This window comes from Buteo buteo, chromosome 25 (genome assembly GCF_964188355.1).
Source record: "Buteo buteo chromosome 25, bButBut1.hap1.1, whole genome shotgun sequence".
NCBI lineage: Eukaryota > Metazoa > Chordata > Aves > Accipitriformes > Accipitridae > Buteo > Buteo buteo.
This window is the reverse complement of record NC_134195.1, coordinates 18,199,508-18,227,493: the sequence shown is the minus strand read 5'-3', so window position 1 is coordinate 18,227,493 and position 27,986 is coordinate 18,199,508. Positions and strand designations below refer to the sequence as shown.

The window sequence follows — 27,986 nt, the reverse complement described above, 5'->3', positions numbered from 1 at the left end:
GGTTGTAACTTCAGCCTTACCTACTCTGCAGCATCGGTGGAGGTAACTGCTTGGTCTCTGTTCTGTCTTTTGGTAGACTCGTGTTATTGATATGCTTTATATTATTCTTCATTATCTTTCCTTCTGCTATCCATCCTGAATAACTAATTAAAAATGGGGATTTATCTCTGCTAACCTCCATGAATCAAAATGCTAGGTAGTTTCATAGTTTATTCTAAAGGGTAAGTCTTTTTATCCGTGCCCTCTGGAGGTTCGTGTCTTTCTCCATTATAACAGAAGCTCACGTACTTAGATTTAACCCCTAACTGCAACATTTAAAATACAAGTGAGATAAATCTCTCCTTTAATGACATAAATTTGGTGTTATTATAATGTTAAAGTCTGAGGAACTGTCTTGACATCTAACGAACATAAAATACCATCCCTACACAAATAGAGTGCAAAAGTTTTTAAACGGGAGAAACATCCAAACTATTTAATCACTGTTTGAAATTAACAGTTAACAGCAAAAAGCATTTAGTAATGTATAACCAGTTTTTCTCTGGAAAGATCTAATTGCAGCGCCTATTTTGAACCGTTCTAGAACACTATTTTTCTAAAGTTTTTTTTGAGTTCTTAGATTAAATACTGAATTCATAGTAGCATAGGATCATAGAATGGTTGGGTTGAAAATGACCTTAAAGATCATTTAGTTCTAACCCCCCTGCCATGGGCAGGGACACCTTTCACTAGACCAGGTTGCTCCAAGCCCCATCCAACCTGGCCTTGAACACTTCCAGGGATGGGGCATCCAAAACCTCTCTGGGCAACCTGTTCCAGTGCCTCACCACCCTCATAGTGAAGAATTCAGGGGAATGCAATTAAGAAGCAAAGCAAAATACTAAAATATGGTGAAGTGGTATGAGCAGCGTTTTCTTAAGGTGCTTGGTGTGCAAGTCTTGAGTGAACAACCGTTTTCTACAGTACTATGGTTTTCTGTTTAAGTGTTTACAATGTACTTTCAAAGAGCAAAAGATGTAAAAATATCTTGTATCATACACGGAATTCACTGTGTTGATGTATGCCTGTAATTAGTCATCCTCCCAGAAGTATTCAAGTAAAAACACTATAATTAACTTGCATTTACACCGTGTTTTTCAGTATAAGAAATACTGTCCAAGTGCTCCCATTTCACAGAGAGGAAAACAAAGAGGGAGGTTCAGTGTTTTGATCTTGGTTCTGGTATTTCTGAGTCAAGAAGGTCTCTAGCGTTCGTGATCAGAGCATGGGACATCTTTCACAGATGATCCTCACTCCTCTGTGAGAAGAGCTTCTCCTGGAATCATTCCCAGGGAGACATATTGTGGAAGCAGGTGGGGATTTATTGAAAAGAAGACACGGCTATTTGAACACGATTGTAGTCATTAACAATGCAGCTATTAAGCTGAACATACAGACAAAGTAAATATTTATGTGACTGGTGATCTAGCTGGAAAAAGTGGAAAATGGGAAAAAAACACATAAGTGTTTTAATTTTGTTTCAGTTAGGTGTCTGACTCTTTCTGTTATGCTATTTTTGTGCTGTCATCTTTCTATAGAGCTGTAGGCTTGGGAAATGCTAGATCAAACTGAGAAAGGTAAAAGTGAAAAAAAAAAAAAAAATCAGTTGAGAAAAAGCCAGCCAAGAAAAAAACAACCAGCTGTAGTCGATACTGTTCAGTGTGAAAAATGTGGTGTTAATTCTCTCTATTTTTTTCCTGTAGGAGATCATTAGAGGGCTTTGTGGTCTTTCCAGACCAGTACAAAAGACATTCTTATATCTTGATGTGTCTCTATGAATCTGAAAGGTATGACCTCCGTAGGGGATACTACTGTTGGTTTTACATCATTAATGTTTCCCTTCATTTATTTCTGCAGAATACCTGCACTATCTTTTAAAGTGGGAATTGCCTGGGGTAACAAATTGAATCTTGAATCTTTGCACCTGACGCCATGAGAGCCTATAAATTAGTTATGGGCTAGGAAGATACAATCCTAAATGCTTCTATTTCTCATAGAAAAACTGACCCTTGGGGTCACTAACCAAAGAATGAAAAACCTGGACTTGTTAACAAGAAAACAATTAATTATTTACACACATGTGGGTATTTGCCATTAGCATCTTTAGAATTAGAAGTCCTTGTTCTGCTAGATTTACTTCTGCCCTCGAGACTGTAGTTATTAAAAAACAGCATTCAGTCAACCCTTTTTAATACCGGGAAATACATACAACAGAAACAATGAATTAAAGCAGGGCTCTATGTGTCCCTTGCTTTTGGCCTTCCAAAGGTACCAAAGATTAAGCTATCCTATTTCAAAGCTACAATAGTGTAGAATCACTAGTAGTAACTGTACTACCACCCATATGGTGGTTTATTATTCCAGCACATTCATGGCCAGGATGAAGCAAATAAATTATTGAGTGCTGTGGGTGATTTCATTTATTTATGTATGTATGTATGTCATTGTTAGAGCAAACAGTAGAGAAAAACCTTGCATCCTAATATGACTCCCATGGGGAAATCTTAGTGCCATTCAGCCAGGTGGAGCTTCTATGTGTTTTTTTTCCATTCACTGCCATCCGCCTATCCATCATAATGCCCTGAGCACTTTTCATCCATGAAAACTCCTTGCTATAGCAATATATAAGCTTTGTAAATAAAGTCTGGCACCCCTAAGGGGAACAATATAGACTTCTAGGAATTCTCATATATTTAATCTGTTTTAAGGCCTGAAAAGTATATTTCTGTAATAAAATATTTTAAGACCTTTTTGTCCTGGGAAATCTCTTTTCCATGGCAGGTGACCTTTACAGGTCCTATCTGGCTACATAACTGCTACGGATATGAACATTTAGGGGTTTCAAATGGATACAGTATGATGCAAACATTGTGTAAGGATTACTCCAAGGCTAAAGCACTTGCCCGCTCCCCCAATATTTGAGCAGTCTGAAAGCATCAAGGCCCATGTTATCCCTGCAGATACATGCAGAAAACTCCCAATGGCTACAGCCAAAGCTGCCTGTGTGCATCCAAGGGCAGTATTTTGGTTCTGAAAGTTAACTAGGATATGAGAGAACAGAATTGGATTTTTGTGTAGCCCCTTTCATACTTGTTCTGGCTCAAAGCATCTTACAAGGAAATGAAGGAGATACTACTAGCACAGGGAGCATGTAGGAAGGCTGAGAAGACATTACGTGCTTAGTAGAAGATCACACAGTGTTTCAAAAAGCACAGCTTGATTTATTAAGAAAAGCAATAGTGGCCAGAAACACTAATGTTACTGTTTTTTCCTTCCTCCTTCTCCCTCTGTCTCTTACACCCACAGAAGCAGCCACTGAATTTTTAACTTTAGAGTTTTTAGCCTACTATCTTAAAACTGTCAACACTTTGTTTTCACTTGGCCTTGACTTCTGAGCATCCAGCAAGACCTGGGTGTTAGGTTTGAAAAACAAAATGCCTTCTCACCCTCAAGCCCTACGCTGTCACATGCTTTAGTTTAGTCATGTTGGCATCCCATGCGTAGCTATGGAATAGGATACGTGCAGTCGTTTGGAGAAAAGACACTCCTAAGCAGCTAAGCAAGGTAGGCAGAGTTTTCCAGCAGCTTTTTTAGGGCAACCTGCGCTGCTAGAGCAGAGACATCCGAGCTGTCTCTGTCTCTGCTCACTCAGGACTCGGGGTATGCGGTGCAGCCCATCACCTGAGCTGATAAATCATGTGGGAGCTTAAATTCGGAAGCAATATTGTTCCATTTAGCTCGAGCAAAGTACAGGCTAGTGAGTGCTTCCAAGATATTGGACTGCTCCTATCTAGTTTCTTGCCATGACCAGGGTAAATCTTCCCTGGGCTATCTTAATTGAAGTCCCCAGTAGCTTTGACAGCAAGCTACAGGTATGAAGCCCCACGGTGCAGTGAAGACCTGCCATACAGATCCCAATCATACGGGAGCTGCTGAGCCAGCAGATTCCTCTGAAAAGCTCATTGCAAGATTTGGGGTAGCCGGGATGATGCAAGAGTTGATAAGTCACTTGAGCCCAAATAATGTTAAATTTTGAAGGGGAAAGTGTCAGTTAGTGCCTGGATACAATGTATTTAGCCTGGTGTTCCCGACACCAGCAACTGCACAATTTTTAGAATCTGCAGCTTCTGATTATCTGTTTCTGATGCAACGTGATTGTCGCATGTGCCTGTAATTTCCCCTCTAAATCGCTTTGTGAGTAAGCGCTTTTGTGGTGACTGCATAACTCTGCTTGGAACAGTCTGAATTCATATTATTGACATCAGGGTTGGATTTATCTGATTATATTTCCTTAACTGTTTAATTTGTTAAAGCATTTAATAGAACATTTCTGGAATGATGTACTCAATATTTTCACCATAAAAATGAGCAGCAACATGTGTATCTGTCTGCTGCTGTGTTTGAAGTGGTAGGATTTGCTCTTGGGCAGTGCCAGGAACTTGCTGCTTTTGTAGTTTGGGTGGAGTAATTTGGATGCAACCACAGATTTTCTTGCTGATTATTCTCTGCCATACAGTAAGCAGGATTATGGGAGGTGCCTTTAAGTAATGATTGTAATAATAGTAGGATATTATATACCTACAAGAATCCATGCACACATGCATGTGCTACATTTACACTTTTTATATCTGATTGTTTTTAACAGCTTTACAGTAATTGCTTAGTTGAACTGCCTCCTTTATTTTTATTTTTTTATATATATATATATATGTATCTGCTAAGATATCCTTCCTGCTGTTCCCCTTTTTAGGTGGAGGTGAGGGCTATCAATACTGCTGATGTAGGACCTAAGGTTTTTAACCATGTAGTGACTGGGGCCCATTTTGTCTCCTTTATTCATACAAGGCTCCCTATTAATCTGTAGCTTTGCACTTTGCTGTTGCAGTAGAAGCTAAAGAAAAAATAATATGAAAGAGTACAATAAGAAGCCCAGAAGCTTCTAAACTATAGTGCTTTAGTTAGAGTTAAGGGAACATTTGCCTTCCTTTTCAGATCATGCCAGCAGAGTCACAGGCAAAAGTCATCTCATGAAAGCCGAAGTGGCGCGGGGTCAGGGTGCCCCTCCACGGGGATGCGCTGGGAGAAAGGGAAAAGCTGGAAAGGAGAGCCAAGGCAAGACCTCCGGGAAAAGGGACTTGTGGCTGCTCCAGCTGCTGAGGGAAGGGACACGAAGGGCTGAGATGCAGGAGCCTGCTGGCAAGGAGCAGCCTCTCCTGGGCCCTCTCTGCTCCCCCAGGGCACCCACCGGCACCCACCACCTCTTGGCAAAGCAGGCAAGCTTGCCTGCACCTAGACCCGGCTGGCCTGGCTCATACGGTCTGTGCAATACTGATGAAAAAGGGAAAAATAGAAACCCCAGAATTGTATGCAGAAGCATTTGCCGGTGTTCGGATGCAGGGTAAGTCAGGAGGGCAGGTTATGAATGTCTTAATTAAAATGCTAGTAATGATGACTGTCCCATTAACATATTTTCTTAAAAAGGTAATGTATAGGTGAGCAATGTGGTTAGTGCCTTATTGATAGCTGCGCTTCCAAACAGCAGACAGGTGTGGGGAATGGATAGTTTGTAGGTTGCCTTCAGAAATCAATATTTCTGTAGTCCCTTCCACTTAAAGACACTGCAAAGCCTGAGCTAAAGCTGATGAATGACATGGAGTCAGAAGGCTCTTTAAAGCAACAGGTATTTAACTTGAAAGTCAGTGTGTTTTACATAACCTCCTCTGCATCTGCCTTGCAGAGGAAGGAGCTTGCAGCAGCCTTTCTAGCTGTAGCAGGACATATTTTCCCCCCGGCGAGCTCCTTGCCTAGGCTCGCATGAGCACGAGGAGGAGTCTTTTCTTACCTGCAGAGGATGGCTAGCTTTCAAAAAGCATTAACCTCCTACCAGGCTCCACCTCTTTCACAATCATAATATTTTAGCTTAAAAATCATAACATGTTAAAGACAATTTTGCATTCCTTTTCTCTAGCCTCTGGCTTTAAAATTGTGGGGTTATATTCAGGTCAGACTGTCAGCTCGCTCTCTGCAACAGTCTAAAGGCTAAATCCCTTTTAAAAAAGAAAATAAATCTTCAGTTCTCACATAATGACTTGGTATCTGGAACTGAGGCTTCACAGAAGAGATCAAATAGCCTGAGCCTTGTGACAGAACTGTAAGAAATGGCAACTCCTCATTATCCCATAGAATAACGTCTGAGTTATGGTATTAAAATGGACCAAAAGGACCCCTTCAGTCTTTGACTGTTCCCTGAGACAGATGACTAAGGATATAGTCCCTGTGACGGGAGCTGGTACCGCTTCCACGCTGTGTGCGTCGGTGATTGTCACTTGTGCTCCGGCCTCTTACGTTGTTATAGCTGCTCACTCAAGTGTTACATGGAGTTACACTGGGTGGTTGCGGCATGCAAAGTGGTAACGAGAGGCGGGATACTGCGCAAAAGTTAATGACTCTTTGGCACAGATGGGCCCGAAAGTGGTTACGAGCGACTGCTTGATGTTAAACCCCTAGAAAGTTTGGGAAGAGCAGAGGTGGAGGGACTATACAGAGAACAGCTCGTTCTCCCTCGACGATCTTTCTCTAAAAAGAGAGCAGGATCCTTGTCCCCTTCGGACCCAACCATGAGCTCATCTCAGCCTGCACACCCTTCTCCAACAGCTGCAGCTGTGTTACAGCAGCCTCTGTGCCTGCGCTAATGGGATAAAAGCATTTCCATGTGCTCTTTTCATTTGGAGAGCATACACCCCTCCCCGCAGCCTCCAGTGTATCCTTGTTCCCTTGAAATGGATTCAAGTATTAAAGCCTGTTAAGCTTAATTATCACTAAAAGTCTGGGAGGAAACAAAATCTTATGGCCACTTTAAGCTGTTTCGAGATAGGTATGTATAAATCACAAATGTGCAATCACTTATGGGAAATTCAGAAGCCAGCAGAAAGCAGCAATACGTACCGAAGAGAGTGATCGTAAAACTTACACGGCCTTCTCAACCACGTGTGTAAGGTTTTGCAGTTCCTGGCCTGGCGAATATCGCTCCTTAGTGAGGGCCTCTCGCGTTCAGGACCTGCGCAGGAGAAAGTCTCAGCCACAGGTTGGAGTGTGGTGACGTGCCAGAGGTACCACCCGCCTTCCCAGGCTTTCATGAACAAGCCCATGAACAAGTAGACTGCTACTGGGACAACTTTGTGCTTTATCCTGAAAATTGTTAAATCCCTGTAATGTCAACTGAAGGGGAAGAGCTTGCCTTCAGCCCTTGTACCATCCATGTGCAAAACAAAATTTTATTTGGAGAGATTTTTTTGCTTGTGAGAGTATAGAATGAGGCACACATAGGGAAGTTTTCCCCGTTATAGATACCCTCGCTATCCCCCTGCTACGCTTCTCCCAACACAAGGATTTCTGATTTTGGGGAAATACTGCATTATGTGTGGACAGTGGATCAGCCAGTGGACATCTACTCTTTGATTTGAATGGAGCTCTGTATATAGATGCGGATTTAACAAGGCTGTCTCTACTCTTCCCCTCTTCCCCTCCTTTTTCTAATACAGAAGTTATTGCTTTCATTAAGTTATGCTGTAGCAAAACAGCACCATAACAAAACCTAAATCATTCAGGCTACATTGAGGGGCAGTGCAAAGAAAACAGTACTGGTAGGTTACTGTTCTTATGGAGGGGATGAAGAAAGACGTGTATTTCCTTCTTCAATTGTTGGGCTGACTTCAAATCAAAGTTCACAGGAAATCTCAGTTTAAAATTTAGCATCGTTCTCTCTTCTCCCATTAGAGTATTCACGATGACATCTGGCAGCCACAGCAGCAGCAGGCAAGCTCCGCTATCCTTTTTTTTTTTTTTTAAAGTATTTATGTTTGTTGAGAAGCAACAACTCAATCAAAATAGAAACAGTGGCTTTCGGTTTTGCACATGTGCTACATGCTTCTTAACATTGTCTTTTTTTAATAACGAACTATTTCAGTTTTCTTCTGATGCGTAATCACATTACTGTTTCTTCTTGTATAAAATTTTCCTGTAAAAGTTTAAAGCCTCATGTTTCTGCTGGAAAGGCCTCCAGTCTTTCTGTTTCTAAAGACCTTTTTTTGTGATCTTTAACTTCATACCACACAGGAAAAAAAAGCCATTACTAACAGATCAGGGAGGTGCTATAAAATGTTTCTTGGAAGGGGATGTAAAAAGGCATATATCATGTTTTGTGGAGGATGCTGCACCTAGTATTGTGGTTGGAAGAGCTGAATCACTGTTTTTTCACCTGGAGATGGGACTGTTTGCTAATGCCTGTTGACAATGTGCATTGATGATGCTTGTCCTCTAGGCTGAGCTCTAGCAAATGCTGATAAATTCCAGACTCTAATCAAATCTTTCAGAAACATCAACATTTGCTAAATAAACATCTTTTCCTCTTCTCTGTTGCATGTAATGGATGTTTTTAACATTGTTTGGAGTCTTTCTACAAAGCATAACAGATGGCTGCTGCTTTTAATGAAATAATTATATTACCTAACCCTTTCCCTGGGAAAGAAAAGGTTTGGACTTGATTTTTCACTGTCTTACCTCTTGATTTCTGTGAAGTGTCTTGCATCTGTCACTGGTATTTTCTATTAATGACGCTGATGACAAAGATAAGAGGAAAGTTTTGGTTTAAAAATCTATTGCCAGTTTTAAATGAAAGAACGGCTACTTCCCTTGGTATTGCTTTTCGGTTTGGTCACCCTCTCTGTTCATAAAATGTAAAAGGGAAAGCTTAATCCAAAAGTCTGTGAAAAAGCATAGAGCTGTTAAGAGCCAACTATGAGAGTGATGTGGTAGATCTACACCACTCTCAGAGGCAGATCTCGGGAGTGTTCAGAAACCTGTTGACACAATTGCTTAAAGGATTTCGTGTCAATACCCTCTGGGTGTCTTCTTTGCATATTCTTGGTGACACGCTAAGTCAGTTAGCTGAATATTATTGAGGTATTACACTGGCAGATACACTTAGGTGTGCAAGGAGCCATACACGGTGGAAATTGGCCTCTAAAATAGGTTGGGTTCAAGCTCCCGGAACAAATGTTTGTACAGAGATGCAGCCTTGAGAACTGCCCGCTGGCGAGGTTAGTCTCCTCTCTGAAATACACGGTTGTCCTGCTGAGAACCCAAGCACGCTATCAAAACGGACACGCTGGGAGCGTACTGGCAAGATGGAGTCTTTCTGCAGCACGGTCCCGCGTGTGCATGTGAATGGCAGAGTGAGAACAGAGACGCCTCAGATTCAGAATATACTTGATTCCTAAACATTTCAAGAAACTATTTGGCCTTTGACATTGATGACATACCATAGATTGCTAATAATAGCATGCCTGAACTTTTGTTAGAAAAATAAGCACATCCCTCAGTAATTCCCACACTCATAGGTTAAATCACCACAATATAGTATTAATGCCAGGGCTGATGAAATACAGAGAAATAGTAAAACCTCAGCTGAATAAAATTTGTTCTCCTTTGAGGGGGGTCTTTTTTATGAGACTGAAAAGAAGAACAATAAGATGTCGGCTAGTCATTGTCAGCACCACTGCTCTTGGACACAGATAGGGGTGACAGGATGCTCTTCTTGTCCCACCCTCTTCACAAGTGTCAAGATCTTGCACAAAGCTGCTGATGTTCTGCTGAATTATTATGGCAAACGCAGTTTCATTAACTGCCCCTAAAATAAAGGAAGCATGAGTAAGAGGAAGAATTCACTGAGTTAAGATAGAGGAATTCCTGGAAGGAAATACTATGAATAGACGAGCTTGGAGAGGAAGTTCAGTCTGAAGGTTAGGTTGTATTGCTTTTGTTTGGTTTTTGTAAGATGAACAAAATCTATCTCCAAGAGGAGTTCAGCTTGGATATTAATTCTAGGTCTGCATGTTTTCTGAGCACAGAGATAAGCACTCAGCCTGTTCACACCCACAAATAGTATGAAACTGATTATTCATAAAGGGGGAGACAGTGGGATTTATGCCAAAGTTCCCGAATATTTACTATTCATGCATCTAGAAGGAAATGAGTGACAGAAATCTGTGAGTGCAGGCTGGGATAAAAGTTCATTTTATTATGAGGAGACCTGGTTTTGCATGAATCTTGGAGGATTTAGTAGTTAAAGGAATAATATTGTTTCCACAGAGTCATTATATATAAGATAGCTGCTCTGGTACTGAAGTAATTTCTCACCTGTCTGGACATGATATTCAAAACTGTGTTGTTTGTTTGATACAAAAATTCAATGTTTGGGTAACCTCTTCTGAAGGCAAACAAAAAGTATGTGTTAAATCAAGAAAGACAGAAAGAATATGAAAATGAGCAAGACAGATTGATATCCACATACTTTAAGTGGACTGGTTTGAGTTATCCTGAGGTTTACTTGCTGGTGTTTTTATCCCCTTTATGCTGACTATCAGGATATCCTGTTGCTATAGGCTAATGTGGAATGCACTCTGCTTTAATGGTCAGAGTTCAGTGGTTTCATCGTATTTTCACAAGCAGAAAGCTGGTCCTTAACAAAAATTTTTTTGTCCCAAGGGGCTAGGCATATGCTGGGAAGAAAATGTATCACAAATTTCAAGTATGCAAACTCTTGTGGGCTTTTAAGACTGTAACTACAGAGAAATTACAGCATAAAGATTTCACGGTGGTAGTAGTGCTGGGGCGTAAAGTGTAATACTGACAATACTTTCATAAAGTGTGTGCTGCTGGTGTGGACTAATAGTGTACTTCCTCTACAATCGTTCAAACTAGGAGAAAAATAATTGGCATTTTGAACTTATGCTGCCTTCTTTTTGCATGTAGAAAGCAGCTTTATGCATTAGAAAGGTTTAGAAGCAGAGTTCAAGTTACATCTCAGGAGCAAGAGGCAGGTATTTTACAACGTTATAGATGGCATTATCAGCAAGAATCGATAGAACTGCCTGCTGTATATAGGTTTTAAAATTTATTTTAACATTGCTAAATTTGGATCTGAAGCTCAGCTGAGAAGCCACCGAAACTACACTACTTTAGCTTTTCCCTGCAAAGAGAAAAATTTTGCAGTTCCTACAAGAAACTGGTGTCATGGCTGCCTTGAAGGGAGCCCGCCGAGTGTTCCCGTTTCTGTCTGAGCCACTTGACATCCAAGCTTGCAAATTGTCCTCAGTTATGCGGGGAAAGAAGGCGGTGGCGGCCGCCCGGGGCTGCTCTGCGACCGACCACAGGGCCGGCTCAGCCTTGCTCAGCCTCCGTCTTGGGCTTCCCGGTCAGCCTGTGCTCTCTGGTTTGTTCTGTCTGTTGTCGCTTAAATGGAATTGAGTACGTCAATAAATAACCATTGAAAAGTCAATCCCAAACCAATTCCTTGCTACTGCAGACTGTCCCCACCCCCCTTAGTTGATATGAGAAAAGTTTTGGGGGTTGTTTTCCGGAGTAGTGTGTCTTTCTGATCTTCTGATAGCTTTTTCAGTTTTTGTGTATTCATGAGTTTGGTATTCATGAGTTTGTTACTCTATTTTAATGTAGTTGTGCATATTTGTGCAGAAGACTTATAGTTCTTTCTTTTCCCACTTCTTTTCTCTCTCATCATTTGTCACCCCATCCCCTTTTTCATGCTTATTTCTACAATCATCACTTATTCTGTAAAGTGCCATAGCTATCTAAATACTGAAAACAGTGACAGAACCCTTATGATAGATGATAGCTAACTTGGTAAACAGAGGGTTAGCTGTAGGTTTGGGAACAGATTTCCTTAAAATTGCTAAGCCTTCTGGCGGCCAACTTCACCATCAGCTTCAAACTTTGCAAGTCAGGTTGGTGCGTGCTGAGGAACGAGGAGGCAACAAAAGACATTCTTGCACTTCAGAAAGGAGCCCAAGTACAGACTGAGTATGGATGAGTTATTTTGTGGATAACAAAAGTGGTGATTGTAGAACAAACATGACAATTTTACAGCACAAAAATGTTTCTTGCTGAATGCTTATTATTGTATTTGCAGATCGACTTCATATGTACCACATGTGCTTATTGTTGTTGCATTGTGATTTCAAGCTTTTATGAAGTGATAAGCCACATATTAATAGTTTTAACAGAAGGTGCTCTAGTTGTTAACATGGTAACACCTTGCAAGAACAATATGTTATGTCCATTTTTGATTCTAGAAATATGCAACATTCTGCGCTTCAAAATACATAAGGTAAGTGCCTAGTTAGTACTTAGATCTGCTCAATATATTATCTTCCACAAATTCCTACCCTGTTGCTCAGTCCTGCTATAAAAATTTGCTGCCTCAGACTGCAAAATAATAATTCATTTCCCAGGAATCTCTTTAGGTACAAGCTGTGAAAGCAGATCTGGAAGTTGCAAGCACATTTGCTCTTGCTTAATCTTGCTCAAAACTGAACACTACTATAGTAACAGGTGTTCAAATACATCTAAGTTATCACCCTAGCTTGGAGGAATCTTTTTTTTTTTCCTTATCACAATCAGGTTATCAGTGGTGTGCAGACGAAATCCTAGTCACATTCAGCTCAGTAAAAATTGTGCTGTTACTACTGTAAATGAGTTTCATAGTAGTAGGATTCCACCCTATGACTGCAGCTGATGTCAATGAAAATTTTCCAAATAAGGCACCAGGTATATAATGGACACATTGGTCCAAAGAAAGCCAAACAGTAGTGTTTTGATCATAATAAAAATTAGGGAACTTTATAATTGTTTACATTCTGGATATCTGAATAAACAAGATGAAATTAAATGAAGTTAGCATGTTAAAACTTTCCTTTAGTTGCATCGTGAAGGGGGCAGACAAGGATAAAAATACTAAATTTGATGCCTTTACAGGAACTCCTTTCAACCTGTCTTTCTGGGTAGGCAGTACATGAAAGCATTTGCCCATGAGAAACATCTTATAAAACTGTCATGATTTGATGTGACACGTTTTTGTCCCAATTTGCATGCCTGATAATAGACTTCCTAAATACCACCTTCAGGTCCATTGGCAAAAAAGTAACCCATCTGAAAGAAACGTTGGATCAAATGTTGGTGATGGGACAATCTCGGGGCTGTGTCTGAATGTGAGACAAAGGGTTTAGGCCATTAAAAACTATATGGTCTATTGCCATGCTAATGTTGAGTTCTTTGTGTAGTGTGGGCTTGTTGCCTCGTAAACACGTTTCCATGACTCATTAAATCCTCTGAAATAAAAGCTCTCACAATTCCAGTACAGCGGAGCAGTCATTTTTCGATTTAATTATAAACAGGCTACATAATGAGCTACCTAACTTGTCCCCTTTTCTGAAGGAGGAGAATGGTTAGTGACCTCTCCTTTCTCTAAACACTACCAAAATTCACTTTATTTGCAAGATGAAGGAGTGGAAAGTCCTTCACAAAATAAAAGGGGTGCATAAGCAAATGCCAGCTGGGCGACTAATATTTTACATAACGAGTAAGAATATATATTTTGTGAACCAATTTAGTATTCAGCTTAAGAGAATACAGTAACCATAGCAACCCCTTATCACCTGTTTGAGACACTGCAACATCTTAATGAAATGTGCACCAAATGCCCTGCTAATATTTGTAAAATACTGATGCTATTATCTCTCGGAGAGACCTACCCTGAAAGGCAAACATGTAAAAATGCTTGAGATTCGTAATTCCCCTGTCTACTATCTGCTACTTTGTTTATATATATCAGTTTTATTTATCAGAAGTGAAAGATTAACGGGTGCAAGGAGTCAGTGGAGGGAGCAGTGTGGTGGACACACATCACTCTTCACCCACAGCGAGCCTATAATAACCGCCCTCAGTTAAGTGCTCTGAAGGCTTTAGTGGTTTGTGGTGGCCAAACAGAGGCAACATAAAGGGAAAGGTTTCCCAAGAGGGTTGAACACGGGATCTCACAGGAAGGCACCCAAAAATAACTAGGTAAGCACAGATCCCTCCCCTGAAGCAGTTATCAATTTACGGAGACAGTTGTGCCATTTATTTTATTTGCAGGCTTCTGAATCACATCAAGCTGTAACAACAATGATCTTTCTGGCTGTAGTGACAGCTTCTGTCATTTTAGACTTTGCATTTCAGGTGCTCCCCCTTCGTTCTCAGCTTCCAAGCTGCAACTGGTCAGACCTTTACACTTCTGAAGTCTAAAATGTGGGTAGGGCAGGTGAATTTTTCTGCCGTGTTACTTCTGTGCGCCACAGCCCTAAAGCTAAGGACACTGGGACGGCCTGCAGAGCTCCCCTGCTGAAGTGTCATCACCTTTTCCCAAAGGATGCTGTGCTTTGTACCTTTTTTGTGGTGGACTTTATTTTCCCAGTGTATAAACTACTTAGAGAAGCAGGTGGTTATCATTTATCTGACGATCACAGTGAATTCAGAGTTCCTTTGATAAAAGATATATGGAAACTGCATTTAAATCATGAAAGTCTTCAATTTCAAATCCTCCTTATGATTCTTCTTTCTCTCTTACTTCATTGTGAAGTGTTGTATACTGTGTATATATACTTCCACTCCTGAGTACGCATGTAGAAGGAGGGTAGAAAAATCAACGGTTACCAAGTGATTTGGTAATCAGGCACAATTCAGCCTAATTCTGCTGTATGTGCTGAGGCATCTTTATGTCTAATTTTGGTCTGCAGCACCATGTAGTACCAAGCCCTTCACTCTTAATTGCAGGTGGTAGATGGGAAACTGAGAGCACTGAAAGTGTGGGTGGCTGGAGCTGACGGGATTATCAGGGCATCATCCCCTATTCCCATTGCCATAAAGGACCTTCTTGGTGCCCAAGAGGTGTGGAAAAGGCCTCTATGAAATGGGAGTTAGGACCTTTGGATATCATTGCGGTTTCATAGTGTATTACAGCAAAATACAAGCTAAGGAAGATGCTGGAATAAGAGGGAGAGAGAGTATGAGCATATGTGACAAAGTGTGGCCCTAGGGATCAAAATCAACATGAAATAGCTTAGAAGGCATGCATTAACCTTCACTGCTGGGGTAATGTGCAGTAGCAGCTACTTCTATACTTTTTTTTCCTGCTGTTGGTGCAAAATAATGATGTTGGAGAGTGTGCTGCAGGCAGGGGCTAGAATGGTTGGATGTCCCTGCAAAAAAACCACATGTACTCACAAATATTTGTGATATCTGCAAATTTCAGCATTGAAGTGACAAAGGCGGACTAATAATAAACCGTAGAAGTAAGACATGCAAAAATTAAAGCCTAGTGGTGAGCATTTTATTTCTGTGCAGGCCTTCGTATTCCAAGTCTTAACCGAACCAGATTTTCTGAGTTACTGGATCTTCATGAAAAGGTTTAATACTAACTATGAAAATATAGTTTTCATGGACCAGTCTGGTTTTTTATTTTAGTGCTTTTTATAAGAGTAGCTTATAAAATGAGAATCAAAGGATTGGATTATAAAACTGGTTTGCCTGGAACCTGGAGAAGTACATTATCTTTGCAGTCATTGTCTTTTATTGCCAGTGCCACTTAACAAAAATGGAGGCCTGAAGAGGGGACACATCTGGAAATGTGAGCTAAATAAAGTAAAAATTCTTTTGGAAACTGGTAAACCTACACTATATATGTCTGTAATTAAAAGGAATGAGGTACAGTGGGTCATAAAAGTACCATCTGAAAACAGTTTAGAGGTTAAAAAAGGGCTACTTGGCACAGATCGAAGGGTGAGACCTGACCAGACCAGTCCTCCCAGGGCAGTACTCCCAGTGGGCCTGTTTATAAGTGTACTGTTTCAAACCCCTCCTTAGCTGGTGTACGCATAAATAATTTTAAGCAATGCTCCTGGTGAGAAAAAGCACTAATGCAATAGGGAAGACTCTCTGAAACTGTCTCTTATTTTACTGCTGTGACTAATGCTTTTTGATATCTGCCCACATCCTTGAATTACTTAATTTAAAATTCTCTGGTAAGAAGATTCTTTTGATTTTCTTCTAAATTCTTTGTCTGTTTTTCTCATTTGAAATTAGAAGAATGTGATTTTTTTGTGTGTGTCTAAAACTTCCCACATAGATGTATTACATATTCAGTACCAAGGGCCTCGCTGAAGCAGTGGGAAGGGATAGTAATTTGATATTTCATAGGTAATCTGACCTTGACGGTAACCCCAGTGAACTCCAGAAGCTTATGAGTCAAATCATGAGTCACATATGTTAGCAAATTCTCAGTTGTATGAAGAGGTTTTCCTCGGCAGAGTCTAAGGACTTCAGGTTTGGGTTTAGGCTTTTTGTTGTCATTCCCCAGCCTACCCCCTGCAAACCTCACCTCACCACAAATGTTGCAAAGTATTTCGCTCAGTTGTAGAGAAGACAAGAGTTGAGTTCTTTCTTTTTAGCTGAGAAAGCCCAAGCATACACATTCATTTTTACTTGAAGAATTTGAATATATTTCTCTTACACATTCACGCACATGCGTACACACACACAATTTTCTAGAAATAATTTCAGTAGTCTAATTCTATTGTCTGATTAATACTGTCTTTCCCATTCTGGCTACCTATATTTAGCCCAGAAACTTGTAGTCATACTTACAAAGATTAGTCTTTTTGTGTCTTTCATTCCTGCTTATGGAAGAGCCTGTGCCGCCCTGATTAAAATAAGGTTTAAAGATGGTTTAGTATTTATAGATTTATTCTCTCCTTTATTACCCTCAGGAAAATAAGGGCAGCTTCAATACACAGTTTGAGAATTAAAATGGAGGAGATGAAATGCCTTGCCCATGGACACACAAGCAGTTCACAGGTTGCAGTTTGTATTACTATTGTTTAAGATACAATCCTGAGTCGCTTTACTTGACAAGGTTTCCATGTGACCCTGTTGCTGTATAGCTGACAGACAGGTAACTTTTCTATCTCCTCTCCCAAGAGGTTGCTTGTTTCACAGAAGCCCTTTTTCCATGTGGCAGGCAGCTGGCATGGGTAGCTGGAGCACTGGAGAGAAGAGATAAATGAGAATTCTCTATGGGAATATTCTTGGGGAGGTTCAACTGCAAAAAGTAATTTTCTCATGAAAGTAGGTTACATGAGAAAATGTAGATTGACAAAGTTTTCTGCCTAGAAAAATGAGACAAAAGCTTTTAGTCTGATATGAATTTTTAGACAACCTCAGCTCTGTTGATCTGAGCTGAAACATCTGATTTCAAGTCAGTGAAATACTGGTTGGTTGTCCCTCCAGTGGCAGTTTGCTTCCTGGGATTTGTAGAGAGATGCCTGTGCTCCTTTTTTACCTCAGTGTGACCAAAGCTGTGTAGTGTCATTCCAGGGAAATACACCAGAACCTTGAAATATCAAATGTCTCCTGAGAACAAGAAATGTGGAGAAGAAAAAATGGTGCAGAAATATTCCAGTTTTTCATGTTAATGCCTTGCCTCAGCTGGGGGTTTGAAAAGATACTAAAATGCCAGCATTTCTTCTGTCTTGGAAAGTTTTGCAACACAGAATAGATCTCTCTATAATTTTTCCTGGACATGGCATAGTCCCGACAGTGCTTAGGGTTTCTCACTTCTGACCTAGACTTCTGCATGACATATGATATGTCTAACCTGCTGTGTGCAGGTTGAAGAAAAACTCTCTTTTAGAGCAGAATGGCTTAATTGTGAGAATGGTACGCATTTTTTGGTAAAACTGTGGTAGGGGGGGTCATTTGGAAAGGAAGTATTTGCATGGTTTGATGGTCTAGGCTAACATGCAGATAATGGGAATTTGAGAAAGGAACCTTCTTGCTTCAGGTGACAATTTATCAGTTTAGGTTTTAACTTGTTTCAATGAAATTGTGGCCAGATGACTCCTCATGCAATCTGTGTGATCATATATTTGGATACAACTCCTGGAAAACCAGAACGGTTTTGACAGCTACTGTTTGATGTTTCGCTGTAAAAGGCATATGTCATACAACTTTTGCTATTTGCCTCAATCTATATTTGCTTAGCTTGAGTCATTGCATGAATGATTTTTGCAATTGGTCACTAAATAAGTAGTTGGTACAAAATGCAATGAAATAAAGTTACTCTTTTTTTTCTATGCTATTAGCAGTTACAGAAACATAAGGCAATTTATGTCTTGTTACTTTATCATTCTTGTTTTCATGGAGACTTCTTCAGGCTGGAATATTAAGAAAAAACTGGTGTCATTTAACTATTATCTATTACTTTTAAGAGTAATGAGGCGTAATTATCACTGAAGTATCAACTAATTAAAAAAACCCTAGGAAATAAAATAGAGAAACAACAGTAAGCTAATTATGTTTGCCATTTAAATCTGCATGTATATATACCAGAGAACAGATGTTTCAGAAACTCTGAACCCTTATAGCATCCTTCTTTGTCAGTCTTTTTAACTTACTATACTTCCATGTAATTTTGGAATAGGCTATCACAGGGTCTTCTTATCACTAATTTATTACATGTGAATGTGCACCAACTTGTTCAGCCTAGCAGATCAAGTATCTGCCTCATAGCAGATGTGGTAAAAAGAAATCCAGCAGATATTATTCTTCTGATTAAAATATCTTAATCAAAAAGTCTAGTCAGTGTTGTCATTAAGGCAAGTGCAGATGGATCGTTTTTTAACCACCTTTCTGTCTGCCTGAGCTGTGGATTACTTAGACTGCATAAGTGACGGAGGAAAACGTTGTCCTGAAGACATCTCCCCTTCTCTTGCCTGTGGCTGGTGCAGCCCCAAGTGAGATCAGAGCAGTCTGAGGGATGCTGTAAATAACCAAGCGAGAATGAATGGTCATCTAAGGACCGCTCCACCAAGAGGACTACAGGATGCTCTGATCTTTCTCAGCTCTGCCTGTTTTAGTGATACCCTGCCAAAAGGCTGAGTCATCTTGCTTGAAAGGCAAAGAATTTCCCAAGGGTCTGCCTTAAGGACATCTTTGTGCACTGTGGCTTTCAGTATGTATTTGTAAATTTAAGGATGTCTGACATTGCTGGTCATATTTTTAAACTTCTCTTGGAAAATGTGTGTGCATTTAAATACCCATGAGTCAGACACTCTGCCAGGGTAATTAGTTTATCTTCATTGCATTCACTGCAGAGATGCTGATAAAAGCAGTTAAGTACTGCCTTGTGAGATCCAGCCCTGTGCATTCTTATATTCACACATATTAAGTATATTTTTTAAAATGATTGTGTGACACTTTCACATCTTGAGAACAGTTTTTCTTATTAACACTATTTCAGAATTTTTTCAGGTTTTATACTGTCTTCTCAGAAATTTTCTACATCTTGCAACCTTGTATTTTGTGCCAGTTCTTCTGGAGGTTATTTTTACATTCCAGTGTTGCCTTGAGTTATATATTCTAGTGTTACTGGGGTTATTAAGCAGTATTTTGTATTCTGGACATCCTGCTCTTCCTGCGGGTGCCAATTTGAAACTGCCAAGGAGGGACTATAAAAACCATTACAAATGAATTTCAACACCAATAGTTTGGGTGTGAATATTACCTTTTCCTCTCAAAGTGCAACAGTTTAGCTCTTGTTTAATTTAAAAAAGCATGTCTTATTTTTATCCGTTGTCTATATTGCAAATTAAAGGCAATTTCTTTGTGATTGACTTCATACCTGATGATGTTGCTTTTTAAGCTAGGTTTGTTTCTTTTTAGCCTATGTGCTGGGTCACATTTTTCCCTGCTGCAACTCTTTCACTCCTACCGTATAATCAGATCCTGGGGTCTGGTCTGTCTCTATTTGGCACAGCTCCGTAAGGAGACAGAGTGGTTCTTCTGTCTTTAGCGTATATTGAATTCTCTGGGCCCAGAAGAATTTCCATGGCAGCTGGAATTCAGCTAATGAAAGTCCTTTTCTGCACTTCCCATTCTGCGCTCCCCCTGCAACTGGTGCAGACCTAGCTTGGTCTGGACTACATAAAATTGTGTTACACCAAAAAAACTCCAGTGACTGAGTAATGCCACATTAGGTTGCTTTGCATCTGCTCGACCAGTTCAAAACCGTTCCTGTGTCTGGTAATTGATTGGAAAGAATGAAGCTAATTAAGGAAGGTTTACTTAGCAAATCAGAATAAGCAAAAGGTTAAGATTTTGAAACAGTGCTAAATTTTTGGTATCAAGACTGTTGTCCTTGCCTTGCCACAATTTAAAACCTTCAAACTTGTCCACTGCATTGATGAGCACCGAACTAAGCCTCATCCCACTAAACTCAGCTGAACTTTTCCAGAATGAGAGCTGACATGCTGACAGAGAACACACAGCATCAAGTTTACTATGTTTTAGTAAAAATATGTGATATTTGTACATAACGTACAATTTGTAACTGGTATTACATGTTGGTGGGTTTTGCTGCATGTTTATAGGAAGTCTCAAAGCTTTTTGGCTAGTTCAGCCAGCTCAGGACACATGCTAAAATTACTTCTTTATCTTAAGTAGCAATAGGAGGCAAGATTGTGACCTCTCACAAGTACCTGCTAGCTACTTTTGCCAGGTCAGGAGCAGAACAGCATGGACCACACTGAAGTTTTTGCTGGTCAATGCTGCTGGCAGTGAAAGGCCAGCTAATGTTATCCCGCCTTGCCTCTGCTTTGGTGAATGGGGCACTGTGGTGCTTGAGACATGAGGCTAGACGGAGGACTTGCGTGTCTGCCCTTTTTGCCTGGGAGGTGCTTGGTGTGTGATAAGGAGTGTGGCAGACACTTGCAGCGAGCAGCAAGGTCAGAGCTACTTCGGTACTTCTATGTCTGCTGGAGTCACTCATAACTCCAAGGGCAGATTAAACTGAGGTTTGATAAGGGCGATCTGACCATTAGTACTGATAACCAGAGCTGACAGAACGCAAAACTGCCAATGGTTTGGTGTACTTGTGGCCTTTTGTCTTTTAACTTGAATTAATTCCGTAAGAATCCTCTAAAACTATCGGGCTCCCGACCATGCTTTTGGTGTCACTTATACAGATCTTTGCTCCCAGCGATGCCTGAACTTATATATAGCACCACGTCCTCTGGCTGCCCTTACCTCTGCAGGTTCCCACTGGACAAACTGTAAAGGTTTCCTCCTTCAGGGACAGAATCTTCTTTCACTTCCCCCAAAACTGTATGACTTTCTCATGGCCGCACATACACTTGGGTTATAGATGTGAACCTGGATATTCAGAGGAAGGTGTAAAAAACAGCACTGGTCTTTTCTTGCATCCCAAGTGGCAATTCCTCTTTCTCATTTTGCTCTACCATTGTGTCTTTGGACGCTGACTACCTTCAAAACCAATTCAGATGTGGACCCTCTTTCTTCCTCTCATGTCACTCGGAAGACCTTAAGAAGTTAAGTGCAGAACCTTTTTGAATCCACTGCATGCGATAGTACTGCTGCCGGGTGGGTTGATCACAAAGCACGTTCCTCAAAGGTGGAAAGTGAATGGTGGAATTAGAAAGGTGGCTGTCTATGACACTTGGTTATTTCAGTAAAAAAACATCCACACCCCACCCTGAACACGTGTCACTGACGAATTTTTTTTTAATGATTTTATGTTTTTGCTAACACTAAAAATGAGTTTTTGTCCTGTAGAACTAACACATTTTTTGATGCCACGTTCTGCTGAGTTTTCAGAAAAATGTAATTCCCATCCCATCCTGTAAGGAGCGCATGTTGTATATGAAAAGGTGTGCATTTCCAGAAAAGCTCTGCAACTGTTTTATCTTTATAATGTTGGAGTTCTTACTGAATCTTTTGCTATGTTTCCACATGAAACTCTGAAACTGTCCTCAGAATCCCCTTCTTAAAGCCCTGAAACCAAACACAAGGTTTTGGGGTGAATCTTATAATCCTTAGAATTTTCTAAGTTTTGCACCTTTTGCTAAATCACCTTCACCAGGGAAGTTTATCCCTAAGGCTCTAATTACTTCATAAAAGCATTTTTATGCTTCCTTTGAATGCATCCTGGAGAGGATTGTCCTAGATTTAACCACAGTAAAAGGTCTTCACATACCACATACTCATTTCAAGTGACACGTGTCCACTGAGCTATGTTTGGGGAACAGAGGACGAGCATTCCTATTAAGTGCTCTTAATGCACCTCGCTCCGCGCGTTACAGCTGCTTCAAGCTGTTGTGCAAGTGTGCAGGACTAGACCGTCACTGGAGGATCACTAAGTTGTCTCCGTGATGGCTAGTGTAAGTGGTTGGTCTTACCCTTGTGCAATGCGCTATGTTGATCCCTGGAGAGACTTGGTTTCTGTTGTACTTTAAAGCATATAACTGGATTCTTCCACCGGAGGGCATGGACCAGGCAAGAACACAGACGGCCCTGGATAAAGTGCAATAGTGCTTTAAATCAAGTTTTCCCTCCATCCATGCCTTGCTTCTGAGCTGGACAGTGCCAATATTACACAAACTCCTTTCTTAGTTGCACTTATGAGCAAAATCATTATTGTCTTTAAATGGGAAAGCAAATGAGTAAATTTTTCAGACCTTTTCTTCGTTTCCCTGTGACATACCCAGTGCTGGAGCTTATCATATGTTGAAAGGAAATATATTTCAGGAAACCTTTAATTAAATTCCTGGCAGCACATCATTGTAATATTTTTTTTTTCTGCAGCTCAATTCAATAAGATTTCTTGTACTGATAGGAATTTTTCTGGATGGTGACTACTTTTCGCATTGGTAGATAAAGCCCTTGCAGAAGCAAATCCATGATATTGGGGCTTTTCTTCAGACATCAGATTTGCCTGATTGTCCCCAGAGATCAAAAGGCAGATTTCCATTTAGAGCAGAACAGAGAGACTAACAGGCTTCTGAAGTGATATTAAGTTAGAGGCAAAGAATCTGGAGAAGAGTGGGTGGTATGAGTTTGCAGGTTGGGATTTTTTACTGAAGAAATGTGTAACTCAATAGCAATGGTACTTCAGATTTGGGATTTTTCATTTTGCCTTTTGTTTGTTTATTTTAATGAGAGCCACCAAGGGGCAGCAGATAGAAGCTGATCTCATTGTTAAAATCTGAAAAACCCCCAAAATCTATTATTATTTTTTCTTTAAAGTTGCATGTGGGGTTCAGTGTTACCCTGCATAAGGAACTAAGCTTCAGGAATGAGGAAATCACCCTCCCTAAAGAAGGGAAAGCAAATAACATTCTAATGCTATGGATGATTAAACATTTGCTACCGAGACAAATAAAACTTCGCAATAAAACATTTCCAAAGCCTATGGATTCACACACGTACTTCTGTTCCTTCCGGCAGACAGACACTTGCTCTTGATGTAGGTGGCAGACTGTATTTTACTATTTCCTGCTCATGTCATTATGTAATTTACTTTTTAATCTGACGTGAGGAAATTGGTGCTTCTGGAGTGCATGTGGCTCCGACTAGTACGGGATATTGCCACTTCACCGGGCGGCTGTTAAATGTTTCTGCGTCACCCCGATGTTTCAGTAGTTTCAACTGGACATTCACATCTTCTTGCTGAAGTCCTGGGAGCCCGTTAAGCTTTAGGCAGACCCAGAGCAGTTAGATGAGACTGGGAATAATCTCTTACACCGCAAATTGACTTCCCTCTTTGTAGCCCTAGACACTGTTTCCAGCTGCTTTCAGTCTTTTAAATCCTTGAAAGCTTTCCTAATCCTCGTGTAGGCAGCCTTTATGTGCTCTACCTCCCTCCCCTTCCTCCTGATTGGCGAGGCTATTTCATGGCCTAATTCAGCCAACTACTACATCCCTGCGCTGCGGTTTGAAATAAGAGCCAGGCGGACAGTTGCCTCCCCGCTCCCGACTTTTAATAGGCTGGGGAAGGAAGGTTGGGAAACTTGACATTGTCTTAAGAAGAGTCCCGTCCCCCCCAGCAAAGGATAAAAAGGGGGGGGGGGGGGATAATAAAAAAAAATAGGGAGGAGGAGGGGTGGAAAAACTTGCTTACGGTGGGAAACTTGATGGATTTGTGCGCTGCCGAGAGCAGCGCGGTGTGAGCAGCCCCTCGCCGGCTGGATGGATGATGGGAATCTCACCATGAGGCAGGTAAGGAGCCGCTGTCCGCCGAGGCCGGCCAGGCCAGCCCGGGCAGCCCGGGACGGGCTCGCCTCGCCGGGTAGTACCGGTACCAACCCCTGCGGAGCTCCAGCTGCTCCCCCCAAACCCCCCTTCTTGTTTCTTAGCCTTGTCAAAAGGAAGTTTCCGGGCTGGGAAAAGGGGAAAATTAAATAAATAAAAAATATTTAACCGATTTGAGGGGGTTTTGCGTAATCCTCCTGGCAGGCAGTGATGCCATGCAGGTCACTGTGCCTTTCGGGGTTGTACGGGGCACGAAAGCGGTTCGCGAGGGATGTAAATCAATTCCAGTTTGCCATGGTTTAAATGCATTGTGTAGGCTGTCTCGCAGCCCTGTTTGCGACATGCGAAAGGAAAGAACTTGCTGTGTTATAAGCCTAAATATGCCAATAATTCAGCCCAGGGATAATTTATTAAACAGCTCTGCATGAGTTCCTTGCCTGCCAGTGCTTTAATCTTCTGATTGTTTTAAAATGTAGTAGTTTCAAGCTGTCTTACCGCTTCACGAAAGTACTTTAAGATGGGTTTTCTAGGGTTTTTTTTTCCCCTAAGATTATTCAAATGAGGTTTTTTTCAAGACTTCTATTCACCTGAGGAGACAAAAGGAGCTTTTATTCTCGTTCTCGCAGTTAAAAGGCACAGTGGCAAAATGTTTTTGATTCTCGCTGTTCATAGTTTTACAACAACAATGTACGGTTAGAAGAGCCTTGTGGGAGCAAGGAAAACTGGCTGGGCTGTATCTTAAGACTGAATCAGAGATCTGTCCCAGTTTAAAAAGCCTTGCCAGTCCACTTCTGAAACTTGCACTTAATATGTTATTTTCTAGGTAGGCAATGGGTAAATATGAGGAAATGAGAGAAGTCTTCTGGGTTCTTTTCTATGTGGGTGTTATTCATTCGGCTCTCAGTGGGATTTTTATAGTACGTGTCCAGGGAACGCATGTGTGAGGATTTTGCACCTGTAGTGCAAATGGAGCATTTGTTTTCCGCTCACTTTCTGAAACCGTGGTGGGAAATCTCAGCTTCCTTACACCAGTTCTCTGTAAGTTACAGGAGGTGGGGAAGGCCAAAGAAAAAGAGGATAAAGGTGATGGGAGGAGTAAAGGTATTTCTTTCTCCCACTAGCCAAAAAAAAAATGCTTTTATGGCTCTTGAAGGAGAGAGAGGAATTCTTGTCCTTGCGAAGCAAAATGAAGGGCGTTTTATATACCGCATAGCTCAAGTTGGTCAGTTGGATGCACGTAGTCATCAGAAATGATTATCACCACAAGAGGGTACTTTGGCACAGGGGGTTGCCAACGAGGAATGAGAAAGCAGCAGCAATGCTACAGGATGGCAATAATAAAAAAGTAAAACGCTCTGTGAAACGTGCCCTTTCCTCTCCTGAAGTACTTCTACCTAAGGTATAAGGCTTCACGGGTAATGAAGAGTCATAGATGGTGGGTTAAAAGAGCAAGGCAAGGAAGTCAGAAGGCGGGGGAGGGCGGTATGTGTGTGTTAATGCACACACGAACCCTCCCTCCGCCGCCAAAAGAGGAGGGGAGGGAGACATTCCAGCCTAAAAAGAGATGCAGGCACAGACACAGGCGGGCTTATTCTTGCAGGGCCCGGCCCCGTAGGTGTCTGCCTCCCTCCTTTTCCCCCGAAAGGAGCGCAGAGAGGGGGACTCGGGCTCCTGAGGGGGACGCGGGTTTCTGAGGCGGGCGGGCTCCTGAGGGGAACGCGGGCTCCTGAGGGGGACGCGGGCTCCTGAGGGGAAGGCGGGCTCCTGAGGGGGACTCGGGCTCCTGAGGGGGACGCGGGTTTCTGAGGGGAAGGCGGGCTCCTGAGGCGGGCGGGCTCGGCGCCCCTCTCCCCCGCCGCAGTGTCCCCTCGCGGTGGGGCGTGGGTGGGGAGCGCCGGCTGAAGCCCTGCCAGAGTTTGTTTAAACACCTGCCTCCGACTGCGGTTTCTCTCTTCCCCCCCCCCCCGCCCCCTCCCCGTGCCAAGCGAACAGTTTAGAATTATTCCTCCGGGTTTGGTTGGTTTGTTGCGCGCAAATATTTTCCGTTTGGCGGGGAAAGTCTGGGCGCGCTGCTAGGGCCTGAGGGACAAAATCCGGGGAGCTGACAGTGGAGGGAGAGGCGGGGGGACAGACCCACGGGGCGCGTCGGCCCACGGTAGCGGACTGCATGCTGTAGTGGGAACCGGAGGTTGTGACGAGCTGTGAACTAAGCGTACAAAACGTTCAGGAACTCCATTGCAGCAGACGCTTAGGAGCGGGAAGGTCATGTGCAGCTGGAGCCCTTGCTCCTGCTTCTGGGTTTAAGTTGTTCTGGGCAAGAGGAATACACAGAAGGTGACTCTTCTGTTGGCCCATTTACTGCCATCCTATTCAGGGCAACAAAGAACTTTTTACCTCATCTTCTCCCTTGCCCAGCAATCCTCCCTCTCCCCAGTTTCCCCCCTACCTGTCCCGTTGCCTTTTCTATTGCTCCCCTGCCCTTACGCCAGCTGGCTGTAAGGCAGTCAGGGGTGAGTTAACTCCTTCCTCTTACCAGGTTCTGCGAGCAACTGCTCCCACCTTGAGAGGCTCTTGGTGGGAGCTACAGCTTAATTTGGGGTTGCGGAGTTAACCATCGAGCAGGCAGTGTGTTGTGGGTGTTGGAGTGAAACCGTGGATTATGCTGATGACTGATCTGGCCCAAAGGTAGCCTGCATGTACTGAAAAATAGTACATAGCAAGACAAATGTGCTAATTTCCCCAACAGAAGTGCAGGAATTACTGTAGAAACGTAACATGCGGCCTGTTGAGTTGGTAGGATTCAACCTACTTCACCACTGTGCAAGACCAATAGTCTTTAGCAGGTAACAGGGGGTGGTGTAAATGTTGCATTGAGATTTGTGAATGAGATGGTATAAAGAAACAGTCGTTTTTAGGTGGTAATTGAAAACCTCAGCAAGAGGTGTCCCCTTGCTGTCTGAATGACTTCACATATAAGCTCCAGTAACCAACATGGGAAAATTTCTATCCTATTGATGTGTATGTGACATCTGGGAAAGTATACTTGTCACTGTGTATCTGTAAAAGTTTAAGCATCCACAGGAAATATACCCATCTGAGTGTGCTAGCATGTTATAAGACTAGCGTTAGGAGCCAGAAGTGCAATTTTTTAAAGGTATCTAACATGGTTGCAAGACAAAAAAAACCAGCTAACCTGACAAAAAAAAATAATCCTTTGCAGGTAACACATTTTCTGCTTTGCAGAGTACTTGGTTCAGTTTATTACTTAAAAAGAAACTCCTAAGTAAGGAAACTTGCAAGTGATGGAAACTCCTGAGAAGATGCTCAGCCTTCATGTGGTAGCGCGGTGGTTTCGTGTGGCTGGACACAGTTACGTGGCTGGATTCCCCGAGTTTGCTGCAGAACTGGAGAGGGCACTGTGGGCTCTGTTTTAAGTTCCCTAAGCCTACTTCACAGAAAATCAAATGTTTTATGAATTTTAATACTTCATTTTAACTCACTTTCACCCACAACATATCCCTGAAGTGCAGCTCGTGGGAGTGTCACTGACAACAAACGCAACTCCTTGTTTTGGCCTCTTCCTATTGAAGCCCCATTGACTTTGATCAAGGCAGGCTTGAGCCCTTCATCACATTCAACAAAACGACTGTTAACTGACAGGCCACCTAAAAATGAAAAACTGTGTTTCTAAGGCACATAAAGCCATTACAATTACTTGTCACAACTGCAGTCATAGCTTTTAGTGTGCCTATAATTCACCAACTGAATAAATGCTGCATACAATTTCAGTGCAAAACACATGCAAAATTCAAAATCAGCCCCTTTCCTTACAGCTGTTTAAGTTCTTAGCATGTGTTTCTTATTTCCTATTTTCTTTTGCATACCTTTTAAAATTCTTAATGTGTTCCTCAGTAGAAAAGCTGTATTCTTATCCTGGAGTGCTGTAATCCTTA

The 27,986-nt window shown here is 41.7% G+C and overlaps 1 protein-coding gene across 2 annotated transcripts in view; it reads left to right on the top strand.

The window, feature by feature from the left end:
- MID1 (midline 1) overlaps positions 1-27,986 on the top strand; it is a 251,344-nt gene that overhangs the window by 76,027 nt on the left and 147,331 nt on the right. The window contains exon 1 of one of the 2 annotated variants that reach the window (XM_075057343.1): positions 23,787-24,000. The exons of the other annotated variant lie outside the window; for it this stretch is intronic. The gene's annotated coding sequence lies outside the window, so the exon portion shown is untranslated. Of the gene's footprint in view, positions 1-23,786; positions 24,001-27,986 lie in introns of those variants that run through there. 2 annotated transcript variants of the gene reach the window in all.